This window comes from Desmodus rotundus, chromosome 1 (genome assembly GCF_022682495.2).
Source record: "Desmodus rotundus isolate HL8 chromosome 1, HLdesRot8A.1, whole genome shotgun sequence".
In the NCBI taxonomy this organism is placed as follows: Eukaryota; Metazoa; Chordata; class Mammalia; order Chiroptera; family Phyllostomidae; genus Desmodus; species Desmodus rotundus.
The window spans coordinates 66,508,060-66,521,706 of record NC_071387.1 but is presented as its reverse complement, the minus strand read 5'-3'; positions in this window follow the sequence as shown (position 1 = coordinate 66,521,706).

The window sequence follows — 13,647 nt, the reverse complement described above, 5'->3', positions numbered from 1 at the left end:
TGTACACTGGGGCACTTCATTCCCTTTATTCTCTTGCTGGACAGTGGTGGAATTAAACTCTAGTGTGCTCTGCTCAAGCACTACCCATTGTTTATTCCCCTGCTCTGCACCACAGGGCAATCTGTGAGTGATTGTTTTCCAGGCAAGCAAGGTACAAACCTGTGTGCCCAAGAGTCTTGTCCCACCTAGTCAGGATTTCCATGGTCTCCTCTTTTTTCCATCTAGCTCCAAACCTTGAGCTTCTAAACTAAGATATTAGAAAACCTTGTAGAAGGTGAGGAAATGGAGGTGGTCATGATAATTCTCTTCACTTAGTTGAAGGTCTGCCATATGGGATTTTTCAAACTGTGAAGGAAACTCCTCAAGTGATAAAGATAAGATTTTGGTTGCAAGTCTGTCCAACCTCAAAGTTGGTCTTTCAGTATCAGAATATTGTATTACTAGTTCAATTTTAAAGATAATTAAAAAATCATATATGAAGCAGCTGATATGGTTGATCCTCAATAAATGGTCCTTATTCTGAGTATTCTTTTAAGTATTTGGATTGAGAATACACCTGCCAACTTGCTTGGGTTTCTTTAAAAGCCCTAAGTTTATCAACTTGTTGGATAACCTGAGCCATACCCAACAATCTCCTAGTATTTATATTACATAAAAGAGTTCTGGAAGCGTCAGCTGTTTTTCATTTATGAGTGATTTGGTGTCCATGTTCCTGACTGTCAGGAGCAGGCCTGGTCAACAGTACTGAAAGGTTAGAGGCAAGGGTCAATGTCAGACAGGCTGGGAAAACTTTGCTAAGTTTACCCTCTGGGCATATATCTATTCCTCCTTATCAGCAATTTTTCACATTGCTTGCCATTTCGCAAAGGACAGCAGCAAAAAATGAGTTCCAGAGGGACAAGGTATGAGAAGATGAAGAAAGGAAAGCCACAGCTAGCATTTGTCTCATTAAAATATGTCAAAGTCAGAGGAACAGAAGGCAGCAAAGAGCTCACATCAGATGTCACTAGCTTTCAGAATGTGTTGATATGTGGAGGAGCAAATTGTAGTGACAATGTGCCCTTCATCTGCCTTGGCTCTCAGCATGTAATAATGATAAAGCCCTTTGGAGGTTGTTCTGGGGAGCAGACAGCAGTCCAGCATCCAAAGACAGGAGGTGCAAAGGACAGTAACAGCTGATGGGCTACAGGACCCTTGCAATGACTTATTGCCTTTTAAGATGTATTATGTCTTGAAAAAACTGGCTTAATGTGATTTTTAATTTGTGGATCTGTTCTTACCATGAACAGTTCAGACCATCAACCTTTTAAATATTTTCATATGGATGAAAATATTTAAACTTACAGAAATAAAGAGAACCTTATCAATCCAGGCACTACAATTTATACTGGATGCTATAAATGATAGACTAATTACTTAGAATGGGTGAAGGAGAATACTGGCTTGCATAAAGGTAATTTGGAATAGTGGGAAAAGTATGGATTCTGGATACAGACAGATAGGAGTTCAAATCCTGGCTTTCTATGTAGTGTATGTGTCTCCTCAGGCAATTTATGTAATTTCTCTATCATTTAGTTTCCTTCATATTCAAAAGAAGGATACTTATTTCTTATTCAGGGTTATTGTGAACATTTATTGAAATAATATAGAGGGCCAAGATGGAGGCGTATGTAGATAAGCTTTTCTTATCTACACAATCAAAAAAAAAGGACAACACCAATTTTAAAACAAAAAACAAACAAGAGCTGCCAGAAAATCAAACCATATGGAAGTTTGACAACCAAGGAATTAAAGAAGAAACATTCATCCAGACTGGCAGGAGGGCCAGAGATGGGCAGCTGGGGCAGAGAGGATGTGCAGCAAGAAGGCAGACCAGGCAGGTGAGGTGGCAGCTGGAGGACTGGGTGGACCCACATTGACATGCACATAAGCGAGAAGGAACAACTGGGGAGTGATATAGACTATGCAACCCAGGGTTCCAGTGCAAGAAGCTAAAGCCTCAAAACCTCTGGCTATAAAAACCTGTGAGGGTTGCAGCAGTGAGAGAAACTCCTAGCCTCACAAGAGAGTTCACTGGAGAGACCCACAGGGTCCTAGAACCTACACAAATCCACCCACCCAGGAATCAGCACCAGAAGGGCCCAATTTGATTGTGGGTAGCAGGGTAAGTGACTGAAAGTGGGACAAGAGCCAAGCAAACAGCATTGTTCCCTCTCTAATCCCTCCCCCACATACAGTGTTACAATGCAGCAAAGTGGGTTGTCCCACCCTGGCGAATACCTAAGACTCTGCCCCTTACCACCTAATAGGTGTGCCAAGAGAAAATAAAATATGGCTTAAATGAAAGGACAGATCAAAGCTCCAGAAAAAGTACAACTAAGCAATGAAGAGATAGCCAACATATCAGATGCACTGTTCAAAACACTGGTAGTCAGGATGCTCACAGAAATTGTTCAGTATGGTCACAAAATAGAGGAAAAAGTGAAAGCTATGCAGAGTGAAATAAAGGAAAATGTACAGGGAACCAACAGTGAGAGGAAGGAAACCAGGAATTAAATCAATGGTTTGGACCAGAAGGAAGAAATAAACATTCAACCAGAACAGAACAAAGAAACAAGAATTCAAAAAAATGAGGAGAGGCTTAGGAACCTCCAGGACAACTTTACATGTTCCAACATCTGAATCATAGGGGTACCAGAAGGAGAAGAGGAAGAGCAAGAAATGGGAAACTTATTTGAACAAATAATGAAGGAGAACTTCCCCAATCTGGCAAAGGAAATAGACTTGCAGGAAGTCCAGGAAGCTCAGAGTGTCCCAAGGAAGCACACACCAAGGCACATCATAATTACATTACCCAAGATTAAAGGTGAGGAGAGAATCTTAAGAGCAACAAGAGAAAAGGAGACAGTTGCCTACAAAGGAGTTCCCACAAGACTATCAGCTGATTTCTCAAAAGAGACCTTACAGGCAAGAAGGGGCTGGAAAGAAGTATTCCAAGTCATGAAAGGCAAGGACCTACATCTAAGATTACTCAATCCAGCAAAGCTATCATTTAGAATGGAAGGGCAGATAAAGTGCTTCCCAGATAAAGTCAAGTTAAAGGAGTTCATCATCACCAAGCCCTTATTATATGAAATGTTAAAGGGACTTATCTAAGAAAAAGAAGATCAAAACTATGAATAGTAAAATGACAACAAACTCACAACCATCAACAATTAAACCTAAAAAACAAAAACCAAAAAACTAAGGAAACAACTATAACAGGAACAAAATCACAGAAATGGAGATCACATGGAGGGTTATCAGTGGGGAGGGGGGAGAGGAGAAAATGGGGGAAAAGGTACAGGGAATAAGAAGCATAATTGGTAGGTAGAAAATAGACAGGGGGAGGTTAAGAATAGTATAGGAAATGTAGAAGCCAAAGAATTTATATGTATGACCCATGAACATGAACTAAGGGTAGAGGGGAATGCTGGTGGGAGGGAGGAATGCAGGGCAGAGCAGAATAAAGGGGAGAAAAATATGGGACAACTATAATAGCATAATCAGCAAAATATACTTAAAAAAGAAATAATGTATCATATACTGTCTATGATGTAATTGGCACTCAATAAATGCTAGTTTTCTTGCATATTTTCTTTATATTTCAGTATATATTTTAATTAATTATTCACCTGAAGATTGAAGGATCAACTTAGGACTTGGAGCTACTACAGGTTAGAATTTGGTTCCCCAATCTTACATCTTACTCTGTAGGTTCTAAACAAACTACACATCTCCTCTCAAGACTTGATCAGATCATGGAGCAGGTGTTGACACCTCTTCCTGAACTCCTGCTCCTCAGGAAAAAGGGTCATTTGTACCTTTTTGGCTGCTCTGATCTGAATCTTTAGAGTAAGTATTGTTCTGTTGCTACAGAGAAGACAAAGTAGCTCCTTGGGGAGAAATAATTTAGAGAAAGGAAATGAATATTTCCTTCTAAACATGGTGAACAGGGAAATAGGCCAAGTAAATGTGGCACTAGCATAGTGTTTGGTGGCCGTTTAAAAAATCAGAAGCCAGGAAATATGGTCAGATAATGTGTTTTTTCATTTTTGAAAGTTTTTATAAAAATTCTTATGAAAATATACAACTTAAATTCACAAGTATATACTTGACAACTGGTCAATATTATAAAGAATGAGAGTGAATGAAAATAGTAAATCACTTTACAAAAATAATAAAAATAAATACCAGTTAATCTAATATTTGCTATGGAGACATATGTTCAAAATAACCATGCTAATGGTTTAATATAGAAGTTTCTATGAATCAGTGACTCTTCTTTAACTATAAATTTATTTCTTTAAAGTGAATACACATTTTTCTTTGCTTTCTACATATTCTGCATAAAATCTATTCAGTATCAAAAATCAAATTTCTGGGCCTTTAAGATAAATATCAAAATGGTTCCCTTTCCCATTGATTAATATGAATTTTTTGCTGTTGTTACATGCAATAACCAGCTCAAATTAGCAAAGGCAAAACCATTTAAAACTCAGGTCAAACTAGCAGAAGCAAGGAACAGAAATGGACTGGAAGGGCCTCTAATGGGTGACAAGAGAGGGGCAGGACAGCGGTGGGTGGGCAGGATTGCAGCTGGGCTTCAGGGACAACCACAGCTAGGGGCTTGGGCACTCACCGCCCAAGCTCTCCTTTCTCCACTATTTCTGCTTGCTAATGTGTTTCTCACTCACGTGTGTCCTCCACGTCATGGCGAGCATGGCTGCTGTGGCACTTCTGAGCTCACAGCCCGTGGCTCCCACCACCTGATAGGGGCTGCCATGCCCTTCCAGGTCTAGCTGACGAAATCTGGAAGGACAATTCTGATTGGATGGCTTGGGTCCTGCTCTTGGGTCATTCAATGGTGATGGGGTCAAGAAATATAATAGCAGCTCCCAAATGAAGGGAGGTAGTTCTGGGCAGAAGAGTTAAAAAGTGTGTGGGCCAGACAGTGATAGTTCTGTAAAGGGAATGCCGTCCTCTTTTCACGAGTAAGAGTTCTGCTTCTTCTGTATCAGACTGTTGTGTGCTTGAAGGCAGAGTGTAATGAGGTTGTTCCACCTGGGTGTGAATCCTGACTCCTTGACTGGCTAATGGTGTGACTTCAGGCATGTTGTTTAACTTCTTTGGGCCTTGGCTTCCCTTGTTTATAAAATGGGATAATGGTATTCCCTACCTCATGAGGTTTAGGTGAACATTACATGAGAATTACACTTAGAAGAGTGTCTAGTAGGTAGTAACTGTTAATAAATATTGCTAGTATTAAAACACATGTGGAGCAATAAAGGGTAGGGCAGTTCTCTCTAATCTCCCTGTTTCTTCGTTCTCCTCACTCATCTCCCACTTTAAGTAACTATTAAAAGTTTAGTGGATATTTCTCCAGAATTTTAAGGCTTATATTAGCAAGTATATATTTATAGGTTTATTTCTAGATTTTGCAACTTGCTTTTTAATTCAGCATCTTTCAATTTCAATAAAATATAGATCCAGATTAACTATTTTCTAAAACTAGTGAGGAAAGACTAGATATGGAGGTACATGTTTGTTCTTGAAGTGGAACTAAGACCCATAGTCATCAGTGTCTAGTAACTCCCTTCAATAACATCCCTGGATGAATTCCTGGCAATAAAATTTGTGCATGTTCAGCAGTGTCTATGGCTAGTACTTCTCATCTGCAAGATAGCACTGTGTTCCCAAGACATTGCTGGTTCCGGACTCTTTCAGAGTTTATTTCTAGCGGGGGAGATTACAGGAAGTTATTTTAATGACTATATTTCTGGAAGAGGTTTCTTACCATTCATCAAAACCTTTATTGACCTCTGTTTTTATTCTTAAAATTATAGTTAGACTATTCTCCAATTGATCCACAAGCTGTTGGTTCTTTCTCTGTGATTTGATTTACCATCTGATTCATGTGATAAAAATCATAGCTATAATTTTATAATCATACATCATTTGACCTCATCTTAAAATTAACTAAATCAGAAGATATCATTTTACTCAGGAAAAAAAAGGCTTATTAGGGACAGGATGGAAAAAAGGACTCATTATTTCTTTTTAAGCTTCTTATTTGATCGTCTGAAAAATCTGAGCTTCACTGGGACTCTACTCTGGAAGCAAAGCTTTAACGTAGTGCCTCTAACGTACAAATGAAAGTGCCAGGGCTGTCCCAGCTTCACAGAAGCCTGTGACGTGACAAGGCCTCTGTGTTTCTCATGCCCAGTGGGTCCTCACTTCATGTTTCTGCCTTTCAAACCCTCCATGGCATTCTAGCGCAGATCACACCCTTCCCTGATCTCTTCTCTCTTTCCAATTTTAGTTTCTCTCCAGCTCCTAATAGCTCCTTAAAACCCGCGTCCAAATAATTTACCCTTCATCATTCTATTATTCATCCAATGACAACAGGTCTTCGAATACAAAGATGAGCAATGATTTTCAACCTAAAAGAACTTGCTATTTAGTTACATTACCCTGACAAATATAGCATATATTACTATATTAGCATATATAGCAAGGAATAGCATATGATAAGTTCTTTAATTATTTCATAACACAGAGTCCTCTCTCTCCAAAAATAGATTTTCAAGCTTTTTGTTTTTTGTTTTAAGGAGAGTGCTTTGAAGATTTCAGTGCACCTTGCTTTGTATGTGAAGTTACATAACCATTTTCCTACATATATTTCTTTCCAATGATTTAAAAATTATGGTAAAATATATATCATAGTTATCAATTTAACCATTTGTACACTAAATGTATGATTCAGTGACATTAAATAAATTCATGCTGTTGTGTAACAATCTACTCTCCATATTTTCATCATCCTAACATAAACTCTGTACCCATTAAACACTAACTTCCCAAACTTCTGTCTCCCCCACCTACCTCCCTTCCCCTGCTGCCTGGTAACTTTATTCTATTTTCTCTCTCTGTGAGTTTGACTATTGATGGTATCTCATATAAATTTAGTCTCACAATATTTGTTCTTTGTCTTACTCACTTCACTAAGCATTATGTTTTCAAGGTCCATCCATATTGTAGCATGTACCAGTACTCCATTCCTTTTCATGGGTGAATAATGTTCCATTGTATGAATATACCACAGTTAAAAAATTCATTCATCTGTTAATGGGTCTTTGGGTTATCTTTACTTTTGGCTATTGTGAATAATGCTGCTACACACATTGTTGTAGAGATATCTCTTCAAGTCCCTGCTTTCAGTTCTTTTGGATATATACCTAGGATTAGTATTGCTGGGTCATAAAGTAGTTCAATAACATTTTAAGGAACCTCCAAATTATTTCCATAGTGGCTGTATCATTTTACATTTCCATCAGCAATGCGCAGTGTTCTAGTTTCTCATGTTACATTTCATAAAGATGTTATAGCCATGCTAGTGGTATAAAGTGTTATCTCATTGTGGTTTTATTTGCATTTCCCAAGTGACTAATAATGTTCAATGTCTCTTCATGTGTTTGTTGGCCATTTGTATATCTTCTTAGGAAAATGTCTATTTATGTTTACCCATTTTTGAATTGGGTCATTTATCTAGTTTTTGTTGGGTAGTAGGAGTTTCAAAATATTTTCTAGATATTAATTCATTACCAGATATATATGATTGACAAATATTCTCTCCCATTCTGTAGGCTGTCTTTTAGCTTTCTTGATTGTGTGCCTTTATGCACAAAAGTTCTTAATTTTGATGAAATTCAATTTATCTATTTTTTTATTGCCTGTGCTTTTATTATCATGTCACTTACATTCCTTTTTAAGTTTTTTTATCTTAAAATAATTTTAAGCCTGTTAAAAAGTGGAAAGAATAATGTAGAGAACTCCTATATATTCTTTATCAGATGGACTAGTTTTTAGCATTTTGCTACATTTAATATATCTATGTAGCTATCTACTGATATATGTAGATATATATTCCTATACACACACACACACACACATATATAAATACATTTTTCTGTACCACTTGAAAGTAGGTTACATGCATAATGCCCCTTTAATAGTTTGGTGTTTCTTAAAACAAGAATATTCTTTTACATAATCAAAATATAGTTCTCAAATTCAGAGAAGTTAACATTGGTACAATCCTTTTATCTAATCTAGAGAACAGATGCCACTTTTGTTAATTGTGCCCCAATTCTGTCCTTCACAGTTTTTTTTTTCTCCTCCAGTTTGGAGTCTCCTATGTGGTTATTTGTGGGTGTATTCCTTTAATACCCTTTTTATTTAATCTTTTGTTAACTGGTTCTGGTTTTCCAGTATTAAATAGATGTTATCCATTGACATCTACCTATTACCTATATAATGGTAAATTATCTTATTAGACTTTACCCTTTCTCCTTTCTCATTTTCTCTTTTTTTGGTGGCACAGGGGTATGATATGTGTATAATATTCTATTTTATCAGAACATAAAATGCTTACATACTACTTTTAATCCCATGTCTCACCATTGTTTTAGTTCTAAACCTACTGTCAAGTATAGTTTACACTCCACCAGTCCTTTTTCTAAAAATTTTAAGGTATGTCTTGTTTAAAAGATCTTTATTTTCTACTATATCCAAGAAGTAAAAATTAGTTCTTGGGGTCAGGGATGAAAATTTCTTAGGTATTACAATAGGATGCAAACTTCCAAAGGAAAACAATATATAAAAAGGTAAATAGTACATATGAAGTATTAAAATTTCATGGTGGTGGGATGTATATGTAAGAATATCTAAAAAGATCTTTATGGGGCAATAATGGGGAAGAAGGTTGAGAACCCTTGTCTAATAGATTCTTCAGGAATGGTTCATGTGTATAATGCTTTCTGAGTTACTAATGTTCAAAACTGTTTTTCTATAGTTTTGACACTTGAAGCAAAACTTTACTGGGTATATTCTTGACTTGCACTTCCTATCTTTGAATTTCTTAAAAATTCTGCCTCACTGTGGCCATATTTTTTATGTTGCTCTTGAAAACTCTGGCATCAGCCTAATTATTCTTTCCTCATAGATGATTTGATCATTTTCCTGAAGGCCCTGACAATTTTTTTCTTTGTCTTTAAAATATAGTAGTTTTACTAGGATAGATCTAGCAGTTGATCAGAATAATTCTATCAATATTTTTAGAAATATGTGGGCCCTCTTAATACAAAAATTCAAATGTTCTTTTATTTCTGGAACATTTTACTTGGTTATAGTTTAAATATTTATTTCTCCTCCATAGTTTTGTTTTCCTTCCTCAGAGTCTCCAATTATGTGTGTGTGTGTGTTGGCCCTTCTTTGTCTTCTTTTCTCTCTGCCAATTTTACTTCTTTTCTTCTTGTTTCCTTACCTTCCCTCAATATCTCTCATTAAAAATTGCATTTTAATCTGTTCTCTCTTCTGCAACTGGTAATTTATTCTTCATTTTATAATTTTTTCTTTTTCTTCATTTTTATCTTGAACTATGGAGATTCTGATTGCATTTCTTCCTAGTCCCTTTCCCCCATGGCTGTTTTTGGTTTTTAAATTTATGATTCTAACCATTAAAATTATTCTCTCAAAGATTGATTAAGGTTATTTAATTTATTATGAAAGTCATTTTTTTCCGCCTTATGATTCATGAGGTAGAATTTTCAACTGAAACTGTTATCTTTTTTTTGTACTTTATTTAACCTTTATTGTATTTTTCCATTACCCTTTAGTCCCCTTGTTCCTCCTCCCCCAGCAATTACCACATTGTTGTCCATGTCCATGAGTTCTTTATCCTTTTTGCAAAATCCCTCCACCCCTTAACACTCCCCCCACCCCCCTGCCACTGCTAGCTGTCATCCCGCTCTTTTATTTTCTTATTTTAGGATCTTCGCATAAAGCTTGGTTGCTTTTTTAGATTTTGTTACTAGGTATTTTGTGGTCAAGGCTCCCAGTTTGAAGAGCACCCTCCTCAGATTCACGCAGCACAATTTTTCTAATGGATTATACCGATGGTGGTAGGAGTAGGGATACAGAGAAGAGTTGGTGTATCTAATTTCTACAATTTCTGTAGGATTATTAATTTTGTATTTCCCCTTTTTATGTATTTTTTCTCTCTTCCCTGCTACATTTCCAACTGTCATCACATTTTTTGTATTTATTTCATTCTTCCTCAGAAGCAGTGCTTCTCTGAAGTTCCCACTTCCAATATCTCAGCCCTTTCCTACAGGGATAGTTGTGAAATATCAAGTCCCAGGCCTGTATTCAGTATTTTAGCAATTAATGTTAGGTTTTTGAAGCTGATTTTTTTAATACAATTACTCTACTCTCTGCCACCCCCACCTGCCCAGTCCATTCACGGAGCCTCTCAACCCACCTCATTCTATTCACTACACTTATAAACATGTAATGGACGTGGAACTCTGTGAAAATTAGAAAATTGGCATTATTTATTATGACTAATTTGAAATTTGTGGTATTTTCAGGTAATGCTAAACATGTGAGTGTTGTGTAGCTTTATTTATTCCTCTTATTGATCTTATAATTTTGTGTGGAGATTTGATCAAATGGTGATAATTATCCTTAGTAGGAAATACTTTTTCAGTTCAGTCAAGTTCTTCTGTCTTTCCTAGTTATTCACCAGAGTTGTGGGTACTTAAGAGATGTTCAACAAATGAATTGATATAAGAAAGTTAAAATGAACGTTTCTTAAAAATAATTTTTATTGTCTCTTGCTTTGGATAGAAGTGATAGTATCTTTAGTAGATATCTTAGTCTTAGAACAAATTATTTCTCATGACAGTCACTCTCTTTTTAAAGTATATTTTATTGACTATGCTATTACAATTGTCCCAATTTTTTCCCCTTTACCCTCCTCTGCCTGGTACCCTCCTTTCCTCCAGCAATCCTCCCCTTAGTTCATGTCCATTGGTCACGCATATATGGTAAATTCTTTGTCTTCTCCATTCCCTATACTTTTCTTAACACTCCCCTGTCTATTTTGTACCTACCAATTATGCTTCTTAATCCTTGTACCTTTTCCCCCATTCTTCCCCTTCCATATATCTGCTGATAACCCTCCAAATGACCTCCATATCTATGATCCTGTTCCTGTTCTAGTTGTTTTCTTAGTTTGTTTTTGTTTTTGATTTTTAGGTTCAGTTTTTGATAGTTATGAGTCTGTTGTCATTTTAATGTTCATAGTTTTGATCTTCTTTTCCTTAAATAAGTCTCAACATTTCATATAATAAGGGCTTGGTGATGATGAACTCCTTTAGTATGTCTTCTCCAGGAAGCACTTTATCTGCCCTTTAATTCTAAATGATAGCTTTGCCAGATAGAGTAATGTTTGTTGTAAGTCCTTTCTTCTCATCACTTTGAAAACTTCTTGCCAGTCCCTTCTAGCCTGCAAAATTTCTTTTGAGAAATCAGCTGATAGTCTTATGGGAACTCCTTTGTAGGTAACTCTCTGCTTTTCTCTTGCTGCTTTTAAGATATTCTCTTTCTCTTTAACCTTTGGCATTTTAATTATGATGTGTCTTGGTGTGTTCCTCTTTGTTCCAACTTGTTTGGGACTCTCTGTGCTTTCTGGACTTATATGTCTATTTCCTTCACCAAGTTGGGGAAATTTCCTTTCATTATTTTTTTTCAAATAAGTTTTCAATTTCTTGCTCTTCTTCTTTTCCTTCTGGCATCCCTATGATTCAACTGTTGCAACTTTTGGAGATGTCCCCGAATCTTCTTATTCTCTTCTCATGATTTTGAATTCTTGTTTCTTCATTCTGTTCTGGTTGATTTCCTCCTTATGTTCCAAATTGTTGATTTGATCCCCAGCTTCCTTCCCCTCACTGTTGTTTCTCTGTGGGTTTTTAAATTTTCACTTAATGTAGTCTTCATCTCTGCCCTTAGGTTTTGTCATATTCAATGAGTTTTCTGAACATCCTTATCACCAGTGTTTTGAACTCTACATCTGATAGGTTGTCTATGTTTCACTTTGTTCTTTTCCTGGAGTTTTGTTCTGTTCTTTCATTTGGGCCGTATTTGTCTCCTTGATTTGGCAGCCTCCCTGTGTTTGTTTCTGTGTATTAGGTAGAGCTGCTTTGACTCCCTGTCTCAGCACACCTGTTAAGTTGTATGGGGTGGAGCCTTAGGTATTTGCCAGGGCAGGGCAACCCATGTCACTGCTTTGTGGCTGTGTACATGGTGGAGGGGCTGGAGAGGGGACAATGCTGCTGAAGCTTGCTTACTTGCCCCATTTCCAGTCACTTCACCCCCTTCCCATATGCAACTGGCACCCCTCTAGCTACTGTTCCAGTGGTGGTTCCCAGAGTGGGTGGGTTTGCATTTGTCCTAGGACCATGTAGGCCCTTGAAATAGCCTCTTCTTAGAGACTGGAAGTTCCTTCCTCTGCCCCAGTCCCCACTAGTTTTTACAGGCAGTAAGTTCTGAGGCTTTATTTTTCCGAGTGCTGGACCCCTGGTCTGCACAGTCAACCTGCTGACCTGGGGGCTGGAATTGCTCACTCCCAAGGTATCCCTCCCAATTTTATCCACCACAGGTGAATGTGGGACTGCCCGTTCTGCTGGCTGCCTCGCTGTTGCCACCTTACTGCCGCCACACTGTGTTCTCTGTGCTCTAGCTCCCTTTCTCTGCCTCCTATACGTCTGGATGAACATGGCTTCTTTAAATCCTTGGTTGTTGGGCTTCCATACAGTTCAAATTCCTGGCGGTTCTGGGTGTTTTTTGTTTTGAGGTTAGTTCTGATCCTTCTTATGGTTGAGTAAGGAGGTGAAGTGTGTCTATCCATGCCTCTGTCTTGACTGGAAGTCCATCATGACAGTCACCCTTAATTGAAAAACCAATGCCAATTTTGAGTCTGGTGAATAGAAACATTCCTTTTCTTCACCATGGTGTTGGATCTTTGTGTTACTGTCTTGAGAAAATGTTAGTTGATATTTTGCAATACTGTGGCAATAGGTACCTTTACTAGGAATGAGCTTCTTATATTTAGTGCTACAAGAACAGTGCCAGGATGCAAGATTAGAATACAAAGACAAACTCTAGACATTGGTGAAACATTAGGTAGGTGAAAGGGCATGTGTAGGATTCAGTATGAACAGGAAAGGAGGGGAAACTGTGTGATGTCACCGTCTAACAAAGAAGTTTCCTTTCTTATGAATTACCTGGATAAAATTCAGTTCAGCAACACGTGTGCCTTAGGTTGAGAGTTGATGAATAAAAGATATCATATGGTCCTTCGTTTCCAAAAAGGCAAGTAATAAAGATTACACAATAAGGAGCCAACAGGGAGGTGGGACCAGCTCCAGTGTATTAGAGAGATCAGGACTTCACTGGAAAGGAGCTGAAGGGGACCCTCCTGATTCATTTCATAAATTCACCATAGGATACAGAATCTTGAGAATCTATGAGATTGAACATGGAATCAAATGCTTCCAAAGGCCTTGAATGCCTTTGCTAGAGAGAGAATATGATGTCAAGTTTTTTGAGATAAATTTGGTTTGCCTAATTAGGTAATCTAGGAATACTTAGGGTCTTTATGCGTTTTACCCAAATACTGTTTCACATGAATATCATATAATATTTTCTGTTAATTACATTTCTGAACACAACATTGTGATAAGAGTTCTTGTATTTTATGAAATC